At 32.4% G+C, this 15,706-nt stretch overlaps 1 protein-coding gene across 20 annotated transcripts in view; it reads left to right on the top strand.

The window, feature by feature from the left end:
* Positions 1–635: 635 nt before the first annotated feature.
* Positions 636–15,706, top strand: part of LOC143226053 (muscleblind-like protein 1) — a 117,624-nt gene continuing 102,553 nt past the window's right edge. For 5 of the 20 annotated variants that reach the window (XM_076456486.1, XM_076456489.1, XM_076456487.1 and 2 more), the window contains exon 1: positions 649–798. The gene's annotated coding sequence lies outside the window, so the exon portion shown is untranslated. Of the gene's footprint in view, positions 1,143–1,249; positions 1,269–7,650; positions 7,893–15,706 lie in introns of those variants that run through there. The other 15 variants (XM_076456473.1, XM_076456472.1, XM_076456478.1 and 12 more) reach the window with 11 other exon arrangements.

The raw sequence follows: 15,706 nt of genomic DNA, 5'->3' as shown, positions 1-15,706 counted from the left end.
TAGATTAATTAATAAGACGAACGAAAACTTGATGTCCCGTAGCATGACGTAACGGGTCATATGTAAAGTAAAGGTAATTCAATGTTTCACTGCTATCCAGCTTCAATGTTTATTTGCCTCATAAAAAGATGTTTCTATATTTCACAACTTATTCATATGTAAACCCGTTTCCTGTAAATTACGTTTATTTTGGAAATTGATAGCCTGTTCCAAATTCCAGTTTTAACGAATCTTTAATAATACCTTGAACTGCTTCTTGTTTATAAACGAGATAATTCCTTTGATTAAAATTATTTAAGTAATTATTACTTTTGTAGAAGTCGCTTTGTGAATAAATAAAAATATTCTATTATTGATTGTAGTTTAAATATGTCAATAACAGGTTGCTACTAAGGTCTACAGAAATGAAAACTACATACAAATGTACTGTTTTGTTTAAACTTGACATCGTCAAGGGATAACTTTCAAAACAGTTTCTTTGCGTGAGCGTATTTATAATTTCTCTTAAGAAAATGATTAAAGTTATTAAATTTTCAAAACAAATACGTTCCACGAATTATAATTTCAAAACACTGGGAAACCTTAAATATATTCGGCTGTGATCACGACTTCTAGGGCCCCTTGTGTGTCGTCTTACGTACATGCGCAATTGCTTTTAGCCTGATTACCTAAAGTTGTTACCAAGTGAACGTGGATTATGTCAGCTGTGGTCCTCAGCAAGAAATGGCGGAGTTTTCGCTTAGTGCTCGTCTTGACCCTACCCACTGAACTCGCCAGGATACCGCTTCTCTAACCAAAGTAGGTGACTATTAACTAGCTTGCATATTGCGCGTAACTTCTAGAGCTTAACCAGCACTGAATTATATGGTATGTCATCTTCCTGTAGCCAACAGCTGTGTTCTTGCTCAAACTGATGTTAATCGTAATGGACCAGGTTGAGTAGACTGCTGCAGCTTGCGCGCGTAGCGTGGCCGTTTCAGCGCACACCATTTGCCGCGTGGTGACGGTTTTTCAATCTCAGATCAAATGATGTCTGCATCTCGTCTTTCGACCCTCGAACTGCATTTCCTTTAAGACTGTCGAAAAGAATTATATTCCGATACATACTTATGCTTGAGTAAAAAAAAGGATGTTTTCCTGGGGTATGTATCAAGTTGGCCACACCAAATATTTCTATGACCTTATTAGAATAGCAGCTTTCTACAGTTACCGTTAACTTTGACGTACGTGCCAACTCTCAACATTTTGAGAATAAAGGCCTGGTCAAGGTAGAAACATTAGTTTTAAATAATTTTTTGAAACTGTTAAACGATAAACTTTTCAGTTCTGTTATTTTAAAGCTAATGATTTAATCGAAGTTGTTTAACCCTATTAATCTTTCAACATACGAAATAACATCATTCACTCAGTTATAGTTATAATTAAACGGTTACCACTACTATAGTGCGATTTGTACGTTAAAAAATCTATCTTTTATTTCAGCAAATGCATTTAAATATTTGACGTTTTTGTTTGTGAATTTTCTTAACCAGCACTAACTCATAATGAAGATATAAAATATATAGTAATGAAGTAATAATTTAATATAGTTAATACCCTTAAAACTAAATAATTGTATTTGATACATCTTTATCTAAGATCGTTCAGGAGCAATGATGAAATAAATTTTGCTTACTGAAACGAACGATTATCCTTTTCTTTTTGATTCCTAAAGTAATACTCAAACCAAAAGAAATAGAAAGTACGAAGCACATTGCTGACGTTTGCAGTAAAATAATTTTAAACTTATTAGTTTAAACTTTAAATAAATAGCTTTAAAACAACTTAAAGTACTTTGAAACGATTAAGACGACTTATTCTTAAACATGCTTCAAGGCACTGAATCAGAAACGCCTCATTTGTCGTCAAACTGACATACTCATAAATGCTATTTAATTTGAGATTCATATATAAATATCTACAACTTGAAACGACCAGCGAAACGCTGGGCTGTCTGTTGTTCTCTTTTTATGAACAAATGTTAGTGTATGAATTATTTATTTTCACATGTCCACATACAAAAGGCGATTATTCTTTCGTAGCCTGGCTGGAATTTCATAACCAGTGACGTTGTCTGTTTGAAAGGTTGGATTTTCTTTTGTAAGGCTTCTTTCTATACGGATGTTTGTGAAGCATTTATACTATCTGAGAAAAATACGGTTATTACACATATAATTATTTTGTTTTATCAGGGGCGTAGATATTTTACATCCGATGCGGGGATGATTTTTGCAACCATTTATGTGGACTGTTCAATTTGCAAATTGGTAATCTCTGATTACGTGAACCTGAAAGCTGTAAACATGCAGTCACAGAGTAATCTTGTTGCCACGATACTTGCGTGTATACTCAGGCCTGCTGACTGATACGAACTATCGCTTAGATCGAAAAGCTTAGAAGCACGCCTATATTAAAGATGTACATTTTGGCAACTGAAAAAGCCTACATCTAGGCCTAATTATGTAATTCGATTGGTAAGAACACGAGAATCACAAGAACAAACACACAATTTGTAGGTCTGTGATGCAATAAAACAATTCTACAGACCAAACTGTAGGGAAGGGGGATGATTGTATGCACCATACCCCACACCTAAAACGAAGGGAGGATGTATACCCCCATCCCCCCAGGATCTACGCCCCTGTGTTTTGTTATAAGTACATTGAAAACAAGAAATGAATTAATGCTCTTTTCCGATCAAAGCAGCCAGGGTATCAACACAAATTTATGTCACTTCACTCTTATACGATTTATATGACATACAATATTATTATCCGTGTTACGAGATACGTCATAAAGCCTCGCCTACAATCTTATCACACAAATATACTGTAAATCACTCATGCATTTATTTATTAACTAATAAAGGCCACAGAAGGAAATAAAAATGACATTATCGAAAAGGGATTACAAACAGACTTAGGTATTAAATGGCGTTTTTATTCGTTTCAAATAAAATGAAAAAAATATTTTATGTGGCTTTAGACGTTGTTGAAAACCTCCTCCGTTCAGTGACGCAAACAACTGAAATTATTAAAAAAAACAAAACATTCTGATCGTCACTTAAGCAACTAACTGAGGTTGATTAGCACTTTATTTATTCATGTCTATTGAGGCATCAACTGAAGTTAATGGACATTTTTCTAATATCTTGCCAAGTGAACGACTGAAATACTGAATGCTAAGGTGTTCGGAGAACGGAACGTTGCGTTATTTAGTGAGTTCACCTTTTTAGATTAAGATGTATATTTCTAACTTCCAACAAGATAAACAGCTGAGATTAATGAACACTTTTCTTTTATTCATTCATATGGGTAATTCGCATTTTTTCAGTGTTTAACAGTATAGCTTTAAGTTTCACGCAAAGTGGCACAAAAAGATTGTTCTAAAACTTACTCAAGATTGCAGGAAGTAAAATTTGAGAAAGATAATAGAGAAACAGTTGAGAGAACAGAGTATACGGCTTGTCAGGGTAATACAAGATTATATAGTTGCCTATTTTAGAATTTTCAGTTTGTTCATGTGTACAAACTGTTAAAATAAAGAGAAATCTAATGTGCACGCTGATTTAGAAAATACAAGTCAAAATCAAAATATAATTCTATTTGTATGTACCTACAAATAAACAAAAATGGGAATAAAAACCATATCGTATGTAGGTTAAAAGAGAAAAGTAAGAAAACCTATAACCCAAGCTCTTTCGAAATGTAGACCTTTACTAATTTGAGGACAAACTGGGAATATGGGCTGTAAGTTGTTAGACAACAAGTCTATAGAACTTTTGTTAATTCAGTCATGCAACAATAAATAGGGAACAGTACGTAACCAAACATTAACGGCATTAACTACTTATGTCAGAGTCTAGTAATATTTTCATGTGTTCTTTGTATTCTATATGTAGTCACAGCATTAGTGATGTCAGTATAAATGATGTGACAGTGACAAACTGTTCTCACTGAGTCACACAATCTGACTAAATTTGAGTTGTTTTAATTAAAAACATGTATATTATTTGACAGTTTCCAGATGAACAAAATCCTCTTACCTTTATTTATAGTTTAAAAGATACGATACATTATAAAATTAATTAATACTCTTCACTTTCAGTATAACCACAAATCTTTACTTTTCAACTAAATGTATTAACCAATGTTATTATATGGTGAGGACATATTTTGAGGTATTGCTTACGAGATTATCAGTTCAAAATTTACCGTCATGACATAAGGTACTGATCATGATTTCACTTACATTGCTTGAAATGTATTATGCCTCTTTACAACATTTGAATAAGATTTTTTTTTTTTCAAGTATGACATTGTTTCTTGTTCTGGATTACTGTCATGACTAGCGTTGAAACAAATGACTGAATTTTTTAAATTTTAAATATGTAACGAGTCACTGCAATTAAAAACTACACACACATGTATTTATATGTTTATATATTTTTAAAGACTTAGTAGTCATCACAAAAATCTGTTTAACAACTGAAGTTACAACAGTTGAAATGTTTTTTTTTGTAAGGTAAAGTGCTTATATTTAGAACGTCGTATTTCAGATTACTACAGTGCGTGCATTTTTAACTACTTCTTTGTATATGGAATATAAAATATCATCAGACCCGTTGAAGATCGTAAGTTTTATTCAGGGAAATTTAGATGTACTTATAATGTTTCAAAGCCATACTCTGGTGCACACTTAGTGCTTTTCTCTCACACTAGCATTGGTTCTAGATTTCTTGTCCTTTTTTTTTCTCCATTTCAACATATGAGATTGGTGATTTACATGCGTCATAGTATACAAACTGTGGCATGCAGATGTACGCTCAAAACACACTACTCAATTCCCGAACACTACACCAACACATGATAAAGGGAATACGTTTCTGGACAACTGTTTTGAATTTCGCGCAAAGCTACTCGAGGGCTATCTGCGCTAGCCGTCTCTAATTTAGCAGTGTAAGACTAGAGGGAAGGCAGCTAGTCATCACTTCCCACCGCCACTCCTGGGTTACTCTTTTACCAACGAATAGTGGGATTGACCGTCACATTATAACGCCCCCACGGCTGAAAGGGCGAGCATGTTTGGTGCGACTGGGATTCGAACCAGCAACCTTCGGATTACGAGTCGAACGCCTTAACACACTTGACCATGCCGGGCCCTTCTGAATAACCTACGAAGGGTAGAGGATCTGAAAACGGCCATTAGAAATAAGATTGCCAGGACCAGTTAAAACTGTCTGGAACAGGTGATGCTTGTAGTAGCTTCATATGGAAATAGGCGTAACATGCTGACAGTTTTTAAATGTCTTACACCATGTACAAACTTTTTTGAATACAGATTACGGCTCTTAATGTGTTTGGATGAAATTTAATTCTCCTCTGAAAGGTAGTTTTTACTACATAATCATTTTAAATGTTGAGTTTTTTTTATGATATCTATGTGCAAACATAACCTATGAGATATTGTTTATGTGTCTTGAACTGAAGCTTTTAACACTTCCACATTTAAAATACTGTTTAAGTATGATATGTTCCAGTAAAAATGTTAAATCTGTTTGGAATAGATGTAACAATGAAGATTAATCTTTAACGCTTAAATTATGGATAATTCGTATTTTGACACCAGAAAAATACTCATTTTAGCATCTTTTCATTATTTCATAATACAAGTACTGGGAGAATGAAAGCTTGTGCGAAACTATGGTACACTGTTTACATCCGAAATTCAGTATGGTAAGCTATGATGAAACATTCCCGTGAGATAATTAATGACTCCAATTTTATCTTAAATTCCAAGGCGCATAACGTGCTTTAGAATAAGAAGGACATGACATGTTTTACTGACTCTGCTTTCAAATTATTTGAATTAGGATTTCACGATGACTTGCGGAACAGTCTGTCCTATGAAAGGCTTGAAGATTTATTATATCCTTAATTTAGATATTAGTATCAGGCCTATTATATTATTTAACACAGGGTTCTATATTTAGTTCCTTCACTTGCGTGAAAAGGGCGTTCACAGTATAATCATTTTTTGTTGTAGGAAATAGCTTATATAAAGCTTATATTAATGGAATACCATTAATATATACTTTTCTAATTCTTGACAATCCCTAAAGAATTAGATATAGAATGTAGTGTTAAATAATACAATAGGTTAAATATTAATGTGTAATGAAAAGTAAATTAATTGTAATCGTGCTGTCAGCTTGAAAAAGTCGTTCACACCAAAAACAATTGTTTCTTAAGAAACACTTGTCTTTGAAACTGTTATGTAATCTCTCTTCGTCTTGAACTAATCCATGGAGTTGATAACAACGTGTACATTTTCACTTCAGTCAAGGCTCTGTCATGCAAGTTGAATTTGTACGTGTTTTTAACTTCGTGTTAATATGCCTATCACGAAGTCATCGCCAACAGTTAAATAATCTTCACATTAAAGCTGACTTATTCAGTACTACGTTTATTTTAAAATGACAACTATAATTAGGAAATTAATTGCATTCCGCCTGATTTAGACTCACCGTTTTCGAAAATAAATACGGTCTGTTTCAGTTAGAATGAAATATTTTAGGATACAGTCACACTTCGCTTAATTTAAAAACTTACATTATCAAATAATGATAAAGTCTGTCTTAAGTAAAGCTAAAGAAAATTAAAAGTCCACCTTACTTAAAGCTCTACATTAATGAAGACAGTTACTGTTACAGTGTGATTGGATTAATACAAAAATTCATGTGCATTTAATGAAAACTCAACATTCTGTAAAAAAACAGGCCTGGCATGACCAGTTAAGGCCAAAACAACATCGCTTTTAACACAGTAAAGATCCTACGCTACTGTAATCTGTTACTCTAATGCCTACAGAAAAATATGTTATTTAGTACAGCTTGTATAGCTTGATAAATACAAGTCGATTAGTTTAATTTTTTGGCCTACTGAAAAAGACGTATATTCTGTTAAACCCGACACTAGATACTTTACTCTATACAGAACATACTCGTAACTTTATTGTTTGTTTGTTTTTCCTTTTTGAAGTACATAAAATGTATTGTTAACAATGTCACTTTTCCAACCTCCTTTATAGAAAGGTATTTTACTATTATAGGTGTTACCCAGAAGTCTAAGAACACTTCCTTGAAACAAAATCCTTGCTCCAATTTCTTAATTTTACAGAAAACACAAGCTCAGTTTTCTTGACGGTTTTATAAATCACCTCTAGCTTCATTATTTTACTGCCTTATTATATGTTCCTACATTTTTGTCAGCCTTCCAAACAAACCTCTATTCCACTTTCATTATACATTATCTAAAATAATCCTACAACTTCATTGTCTTGATAATTTCCATGGAATAACTTGCTACCACTCTCAATTTCTGTTACGCATGTCCTGGAAGGGTTTTTTTTTCTATACAGTTCAAGGACATTAAATTTTAAATAACACCTTTCTTATTACTTTAACGTATGTTACTCCAAAGATTAAAAACATTTAGGTATTTGTGATTAATATGAATAAATCCAAGTCATTTGATTTGGGGTACAATTTTAAAACTTAACTTCGTCATAGACCAGAGAAAACCAACTTTAGTAGTTTGTTTTTGAATTTAGTCGTCCCTAATTTTGACTACAGGGAAGACAGCTAGTCATCACCACCCATCGCCAACTCTTAGGCTACGCCTTTATCAACGAATAGTGGCATTGGCCGTCACATTATAATGCCACCACGGATGAAAGGGGAGCATGTTTGGTGTGACGGAAATTCGAACCCGCAACCCTCGGATTACGAGTCGAACTCCTGAACCCACCTGACCATGCCAGGCAACTTTGTTGGATAATAATAACAATTTCAGGTCAGAGTAAATCGTGTGTACTTACAGCGAAACTCAAAATCAACCTGGCCACTTGTATAACTGATTAAAAATACTTTTCTCTGGTTGGGTGTATTTGCTGTTAATTTATATCTTTTAAGATAACAGTAAAAAAAACACTTTATTATAAAAGTCTAATAATAAACAAAAAGGTATAAGAACTAGTATAACAAACACTGTTGAAGTAACAGTAAATAAATGATACGGTGTACCTTACTAATGAAATAGAAACACTAGCTGTTAGCTTAAACTACTGTTGTAGTGTTAAATTTCTCAGGAAGTTGTAGTTTTGCTCTCCATTTCTCTCCAGTGTCTTTTGACTAAACAAAATCCAGTAAACCTTACTTATTGTATAATATCTAAGCGGGTCACATCTTTGAAAATTTATGATTCATATTGCAGCAATTTATGAAAATACAAAATAATAATAAAAAAACCTGAACCTATCGTGATGATGTAGTAACATCGAGTGCAATAAGAAGGAATCAGCATGTAATGTGTGGAAGAACTTTTACCACCATTTTTATTTTAACTATTCTCTGAAAGAGACACATACAGCTGGCTGCAGAAAGTAATATATATCGTTAAATCTTATAAAAACGTCGAAAATAAAACACGATAAGCATCAAAAAAGAAGAAATAATTTGACAAAAAAAATCAAAGGAGAAAAAAGAAACTTTAGTTTTAGTTTCAATTGTCAGATCAGTAAGTTGAAACCATAATCACTCGAAACTTACTTTATGTAATAATATGTAGTGATGCTGGATATAAGAGGCATTAATGTGACAAATAAATTAATCATATGCATTTATGTAATTAAATTAATGGTATAATATCATACTATATGCGGAACTATTATCCAACTAATATTAACCATGTATGATAATTATTTAAACTAATGGAAGTAAAAATCATTGATTGTCAATACATCAAAGCTTTTATCTTAAACAACATTGAAATTAATTAAGATGTGGACGTAAACATTTATAAAACGTTTTGAAACTCTACACCCATAGTATGTAGCAACAATATTGTTGATTTCCTAACAAAAACTGAATAGATTTTGTTAAATTTGCTGCCTTACGACATCTCTAATATGAAAATTGAGAGTGAGTTTTCGAACTTTATCCAGAAAATATTGTAATAATGTAAAAAATGTATTCTATCTAATAACATATGATCAGTAAACATTGTAAAATAACTTTATCCGTGTTTAGGACTGGAAAATTTATAACTTCAAAAGTTAAAAGTATTCATTTTATTGAAATCTTTTAAGTTTCGATGTTAGATTAACGATGCTAATATCTAAATACATATATTGCTCTTCGTTTAAATGGAAAAGCTTTATACTTTTAGAAAACCATCTAAGAGTCTAGAGTGTCGATACCCGTTGTGGGCATAGCACAGATAGCCCATTGTGTAGCTTTTTGCTTAGCAACAACGATATTTTTTGGATAATTTTGTCAGGCTGTGTCTAGAAAACCTAGAAAATTTGGTCTAATAATATCATATATATATATATCATCAAGTGCGTCTGTTGTACAAAACTTTACTATAGTCTTTCTTAGTAAGGTTTATCATGCATAATAATTTCAAATCCAAATAAATATAAATCTGCAACTCGCGGACTGAAACTACCTACAGTTGGAATTCGTTATATCTGTTGAAATGTATGTTGGCCAAAATATACAAATACATGGTTGGCAGAAAGTTATTTGATGTGGGCAAATGGTATATGTTTTGAGTGACATTGTTATGGAAAACTTTCTACTGACACAGAGTAATAATTTATTCGGTTTATTAAATGACCTTGAAATTCTTGATGAAATACTTTAATTTTATCAATGAAAATACGAATGTAAACTTATTCAAATAAAACGTTTCTATTGTTCTAGCTTCAAGGCCTTTAAGTCTCTCTTTACATTCAATGAAATTATCCAACTGTGATAATGAACAGGTTCTTTCGTTCATAATGTTACAGTGTTACATACACAAAGCTTTGTATGTACTTTGCTTAAAGTTATAATCGAAATTTTTTTGCAAAAGTTATTATCTGTTTTTTTTCTGTGAGAGTGATGACATATCTTCTATGCAGATAACTTAAATACTGTATATCTTCATTGTCACCTGCTTTATCTATGGGAGTGATGATATATCTACTAAGTGGATAACCTAAATACACGATATCTTCTTTCTTACCCATAACATTTTTATTTTTTGTTAGCAGTGATTTTAAGTGCTATACGTTTATTGACCATGCCTAACTTTATGAAATCAATTTGTAATCGGAATTATTTTTGAAATTTCTTTAGTAATTCATTTATATGAAACTTTCCTCACTGATGTACTAATTACTCTTGTGATGCGTTTCCAATTTATTTTTTGGACATATCCAGAATTATGAACCTTTACTTCGTTAGTCACGATGCCAAAGTTAACAGCGAACACTTTTGGTTGATGGGAAAATAAATGTTAAGAGCATGACTTATTTTCATATTTGTTGGATAAATGTTATGTAACTATTCGATAGTTATGCCATTTAACTCTTATAATGAAATATTTTACTGCCTGTGGTTTTTTGCAAGGATAACAAATAATTGGAAATTTGATTCTGCAAGTATTAAGTAATAATTTTTACAGAAGGAATTCTGACTAGAAATGTTAATGTAGTTAATTTGTTTGTTTGCACAAAGCTCCACAATGGGCTATGTGAGCTCTGCCCACCACGGGTATCGAAACCCAGTTTGTAGCGTTGTAAATCCCCATACATTCAGCTGTGCCATTGTTGAGCGTTTTATTTGTATTGTTTTGTATTGTTTGTAGTTATGCATAAAGCTACACAATAGGCTATCTATGCTCTGCCCACCATGGGTATCGAAAACCGGTTTTTAGAATTATCAGTCTGCAGACATATTGCTGTACCACAGGGGGGCGCTTTTTAAAATTAGTTTCATAGTTCTGTCAGTTTATGTTCTTTAGCTGTCGTTTAATTTGTGAGTGATGTCAAATATCAATTGATAGATTGTATATATTGTTCAAACTTCATAACACATGGATTTCTGTTCTATTGAACAAAGGTAAGTTTATTAACCAACATCCTTAGCAAGGTAGTGTATAAATCTGTGACACATGACTACGTGGCCGACATGTAAAACACGAATTACTTATAAAATTTGCAGCCTTTGGAGTTGTTTCCTTCATTTTTAATTCATTTGTTAAGTCTATAGGGGTAAATTGTAATTGGCGTTTTCATCCAATGATCACTGACGCTTCATGTGTGTCATATAATACCATTGTACCTGTTTGGCTGCTCGGTTATAATAGTCAGTGACGTCTAATAAGATTATTGAATGTTAAGTTGAGCGGAAGCCAGAAAGTCTGGAATTTCTAAGTTGTTAGGGAAAGCATGTATCCCATCTTTTTGTGGCTTTCAAACTGGTTGTGAGATGATATAATAGACTCCTGTCTGACTGAGTCTTGCCACAAATCTCATGTGAAAACAATTCAATTCAATATTAGCTTGTGAAGTCCAATTCCAAGCTATCAAAGCTTACATTACTTGCATTTATTGTGTGATATTTTACTTGCGTAGTTGCTTGATTAAAGTTGAAGGTTTCGTTTTCTTGGATATTAGGATTACCGTTTTATTTGTGCTGCAAGAACTAAATATATATATAAATACAATGGAAGATGATTTTGAATTTTGTAGTGCAATAAATTATAGATTCCAGATTCCTGTTCTGTATTGCTCAAAATCATCTTTATTACCTCCTGTACTACTAAATTCAAAATCACCTTCCATTAGTCTGTATCTTTCAGAATCACCTCTATTATTTCTTACAATACCGAACAGGAACTAATGGAAGATGATTACCACTTCCACAGTGCTATCTCTCTTGCTCCGACAGGCAGCATACAACGCTTAGTGAATATCACTTGATAATCATTTATAGTGACAGAAGCTGAAGAGCACACACAACTTCATACTTACGCTATAGTGCAGGAGGCTTATTATTGTGTTTTGTAATTTAACAAAGTATTTACTTCAAATAACACTAAACCAAAACTTGAGCTATTTTCATTTCGAACCGTTGTTTCATATATAACAGTTATTTCTGAATCTTAAATATTTTAGAAGGATCATAGACGCTGATCGAAACTCTGATGGGTTTCATATGTCCCCATAATTTCAAGTATCTTATCCAATATTTATGCCACACGTTTCAATTATCATTGCCATATAGGGATGTCATTTAAAGCTTCAAATGCTCCCGTTTATGATGTGTATTTTGTAAACTTTTTTTGTGTACAGTTCGGTCATTTCAGATAATAATGGGTATTTTAAACTTGCGTTTATAACTGCTTGAAACTATTCTAAACACTTTTTAAGCTTTAGAATCACCCGAACTAAACACTTATAAAACACATTTCAAAGTAACAATAAATATTTATTTTTACATAAGTAAATTATGGTTTTAGGTTTAACGTTAGGTTCTCTTGAAAATTTATCAAGGTAAGTAGTCATGCTATTAAAGGTTTAGACAAATGGTAATACGGCAGAGTGTACTTGAATATGTTTACTCATATTTCTCTATTTATTACGGTATGAACCAAGTGACAAGTCAGTATCATTGTTGTTACGGGTTATATTTTACCTAGTAACAATTAATTGTCACAAAGAATTATGTTTCGCTTTGATTCTTTGTTTGTACACGACATTTTAAATACGTTTTCTCGGAACCATCTAACATGGACTTGTAGATTATTGGTCAAAGGTTCAAGTAACAACTTAGGAGTTTCATATTCTTTGTAATATGAAATAAACTGCAGTAAGTTTCTGGGAAGCAAGCAAAGTGTTCTTGTGATATGATCAGATTCTCATTATAGGATTATCACCAACCTTATCATTATTTGACATTCTGTATCTAGTTTTAAACTTTTGCCCGTGTGATAGTTTCAGTGGGATGACATATACCTTTTCTGTTTGAACCCAGGACTCATAATAAAGATTGCCATTTTTTGTTAGCTTCTAGAATATCGTGTGCTTTCCTCTCATTAATTTCTTCTTATCGGTAGACAAATAAGATATGAAACAAAGGTTGAAACTGTTTAATAAGAAATATTTGATAAAAGAACGATGGCTTAGTATACAGTTCTTAGAGCAAACTGATTATTTGTTTGTTTTAAAGCAAAGCCACATTGGGTTATCTGCTGTTTATACTGCGGGGATCGAACTCCAGATTTTAGCGGCTGAGTCCATAGACTTACAACTCTTCTACCAGATAACAAACAAACCGACCCCTTGGAAATAGAAAAAACAATTTCACAATAGGACCTCTGAACTTTGAGAAAGAATTTTCTAGAAAACAGTGACAAATAAACACAAATATAAGAAAAAATAGTATGTCTTAAAAAGTATATAACTGAATTGAATTATTAAACCAGTAGTATGAATCTAAAGAGAAAAAAAGATGTGAACTAGAAGTATAACTCCTAAAAGGATTTTAAACCCAAACCTCAATGAATAGAAAACTATACATAGCTGGAAGGAACAAGTTAATTAAAAGTGTAACTCCACTTTCTGTACATACGAAGTCAGCCTCATGGAACAATTTAAAGTAACATCTCAAGGGATTTACTGATTATTATGAAATCGTAGCGTCTCAAAACAAAACAAAAAGCCTGAAATATACCACCAACAGAAAATTATGCATCAACCAGAGAAATTTGAACAGGTAACTGAAATATGTTAATGCTATAATAATACAGACCTATACACTGAATCAGAAAATGATATCCATTTTTCTCCACCGTATACAGATTTTTCAGAAAACGTCATAATAAATAAAAGAGTTCTGAGACAAAAAGATGTAGATTTCACACGCACAAAAAATTAGGACGAATGGGATTTGTAACGGATTTGCTATTATATATTTATTTTAGTATCGACGTTTGTGTGAGTTAAATATATATTTAGAAACGCATGTAACTTAATCTGTTAAAAGTGTATTGCGAAATTCCCGCCTACTCCCAAATTCTGTAGAAGATTCTCGAATGTAAGAATCAACAACACTTGTTTTACGAAAGTATTAGCGTATTGTTGAGCCAACTGAAATTTCTAGATCCTTGCCTTAACGATTATAAACCGACGCGCCAAGAGACAGTTTTATATAGTTTGCTGCAGTTAGTATACTATAAACCTCGAAAGCTATGACTGTGATTAACGCTTATTAATTAAGAAAGTATAGATATTTTGCCATAAACGTTTATAGATTTTGAACGTTGCAAAAGCATTCAACTTCAGTGAATTTACAGCGAAACGTCAATATTTTTACGAAAATATGACATAACGTCTGCGGTTAAAAAATCAGCTTCTAAAAAGCATGAGACAAGCGGATTACAAAGATAGCTAGCTACCTGTTAAGTGAATTGTAGCTCTGTTAACTCGGAATTCATTCGCTCATCGTGAACCCTCGATATGGTATCAAGGAAGTTCCATACCTGAACGAAGACTTCATATTATTTGTAACTTTTTGTGTATTAAAGCATATTTGTATTAAGAAAGAAGATTTTGTGTATCAGTCTTGTTGGCAAACATCATAAATTTGATACATATCGACATTTAATGAACTTCGAAATACAAATTACAATTCAATTCAGTTTTAAGCCATTTCAAATTGTTATACGAAACAGAATATATATATATACACGTTTGGTATCAATGTTCTTCCCTTTTCTGCAATTTGTTTATATTTTCATTAGCGAACATAATAATAAAAAATCATTCTAGCAAACAAAATAATAATTTGATCTATGTAAGAGATTTTTTCTTCTTCCCGATTTGTAAAAAAAAAAAAAAAAATTCACGTGAGAGAGCAAAAATGAATATTACTTTCGAAATGTGCTTAGCTGAGTTATTGAAATTTGTTATTAGAACCAAAACAACTTTTATGAAGTTGAAATTTGCAATCCTACATAATCTGAACAAGTAACTGAAGCATACAGCTACTAGAGAAATGTCTACAAGCAACTGAATAATACAAGTACTGTGGTAACCTGAACAAGTATCTGAAGCACACAACCAGTATAGAAGTGTCAACAAGCAACTGAATTATACAAGTACTGTGGTAATCTGAACAAGTATCTGAAGTACACAGCCAGTAAAGAAGTGTCAACAAGCAACTGAATAATACTAGTACTGTGGTAATCTGAACAAGTAATGAAGTATACAGCCACTAGAGAAGTGTCAACAAGCAACTGAATAATACTAGTACTGTGGTAATCTGAACAAGTAATGAAGTATACAGCCACTAGAGAAGTGTCAACAAGCAACTGAATAATACAAGTACTGTGGTAATCTGAACAAGTATCTGAAGTACACAGCCAGTATAGAAGTGTCAACAAGCAACTGAATTATACTAGTACTGTGGTAATCTGAACAAGTAATGAAGTATACAGCCACTAGAGAAGTGTCAACAAGCAACTGAATAATACAAGTACTGTGGTAATCTGAACAAGTATCTGAAGTACACAGCCAGTATAGAAGTGTCAACAAGCAACTGAATTATACTAGTACTGTGGTAATCTGAACAAGTAATGAAGTATACAGCCATTAGAGAAGTGTCAACAAGCAACTGAATAATATTAGTACTGTGGTAATCTGAACAAGTAACTAAAGTATACTTTTTCTATGTGAATCTGAAGAAAACAAAAAATAACTAAAATTCATAGTCATTAGAGAAGGGAAAAGTAACTGAAGTATACAGCTAAAATGCTAATTTGAACAAGTAACTGTA

The sequence above is a fragment of the Tachypleus tridentatus genome, chromosome 9 (genome assembly GCF_004210375.1).
Source record: "Tachypleus tridentatus isolate NWPU-2018 chromosome 9, ASM421037v1, whole genome shotgun sequence".
Lineage (NCBI taxonomy): Eukaryota > Metazoa > Arthropoda > Merostomata > Xiphosura > Limulidae > Tachypleus > Tachypleus tridentatus.
The sequence above is the reverse complement of the archived record's forward strand: the minus strand, read 5'-3'. Positions and strand labels throughout refer to the sequence as shown.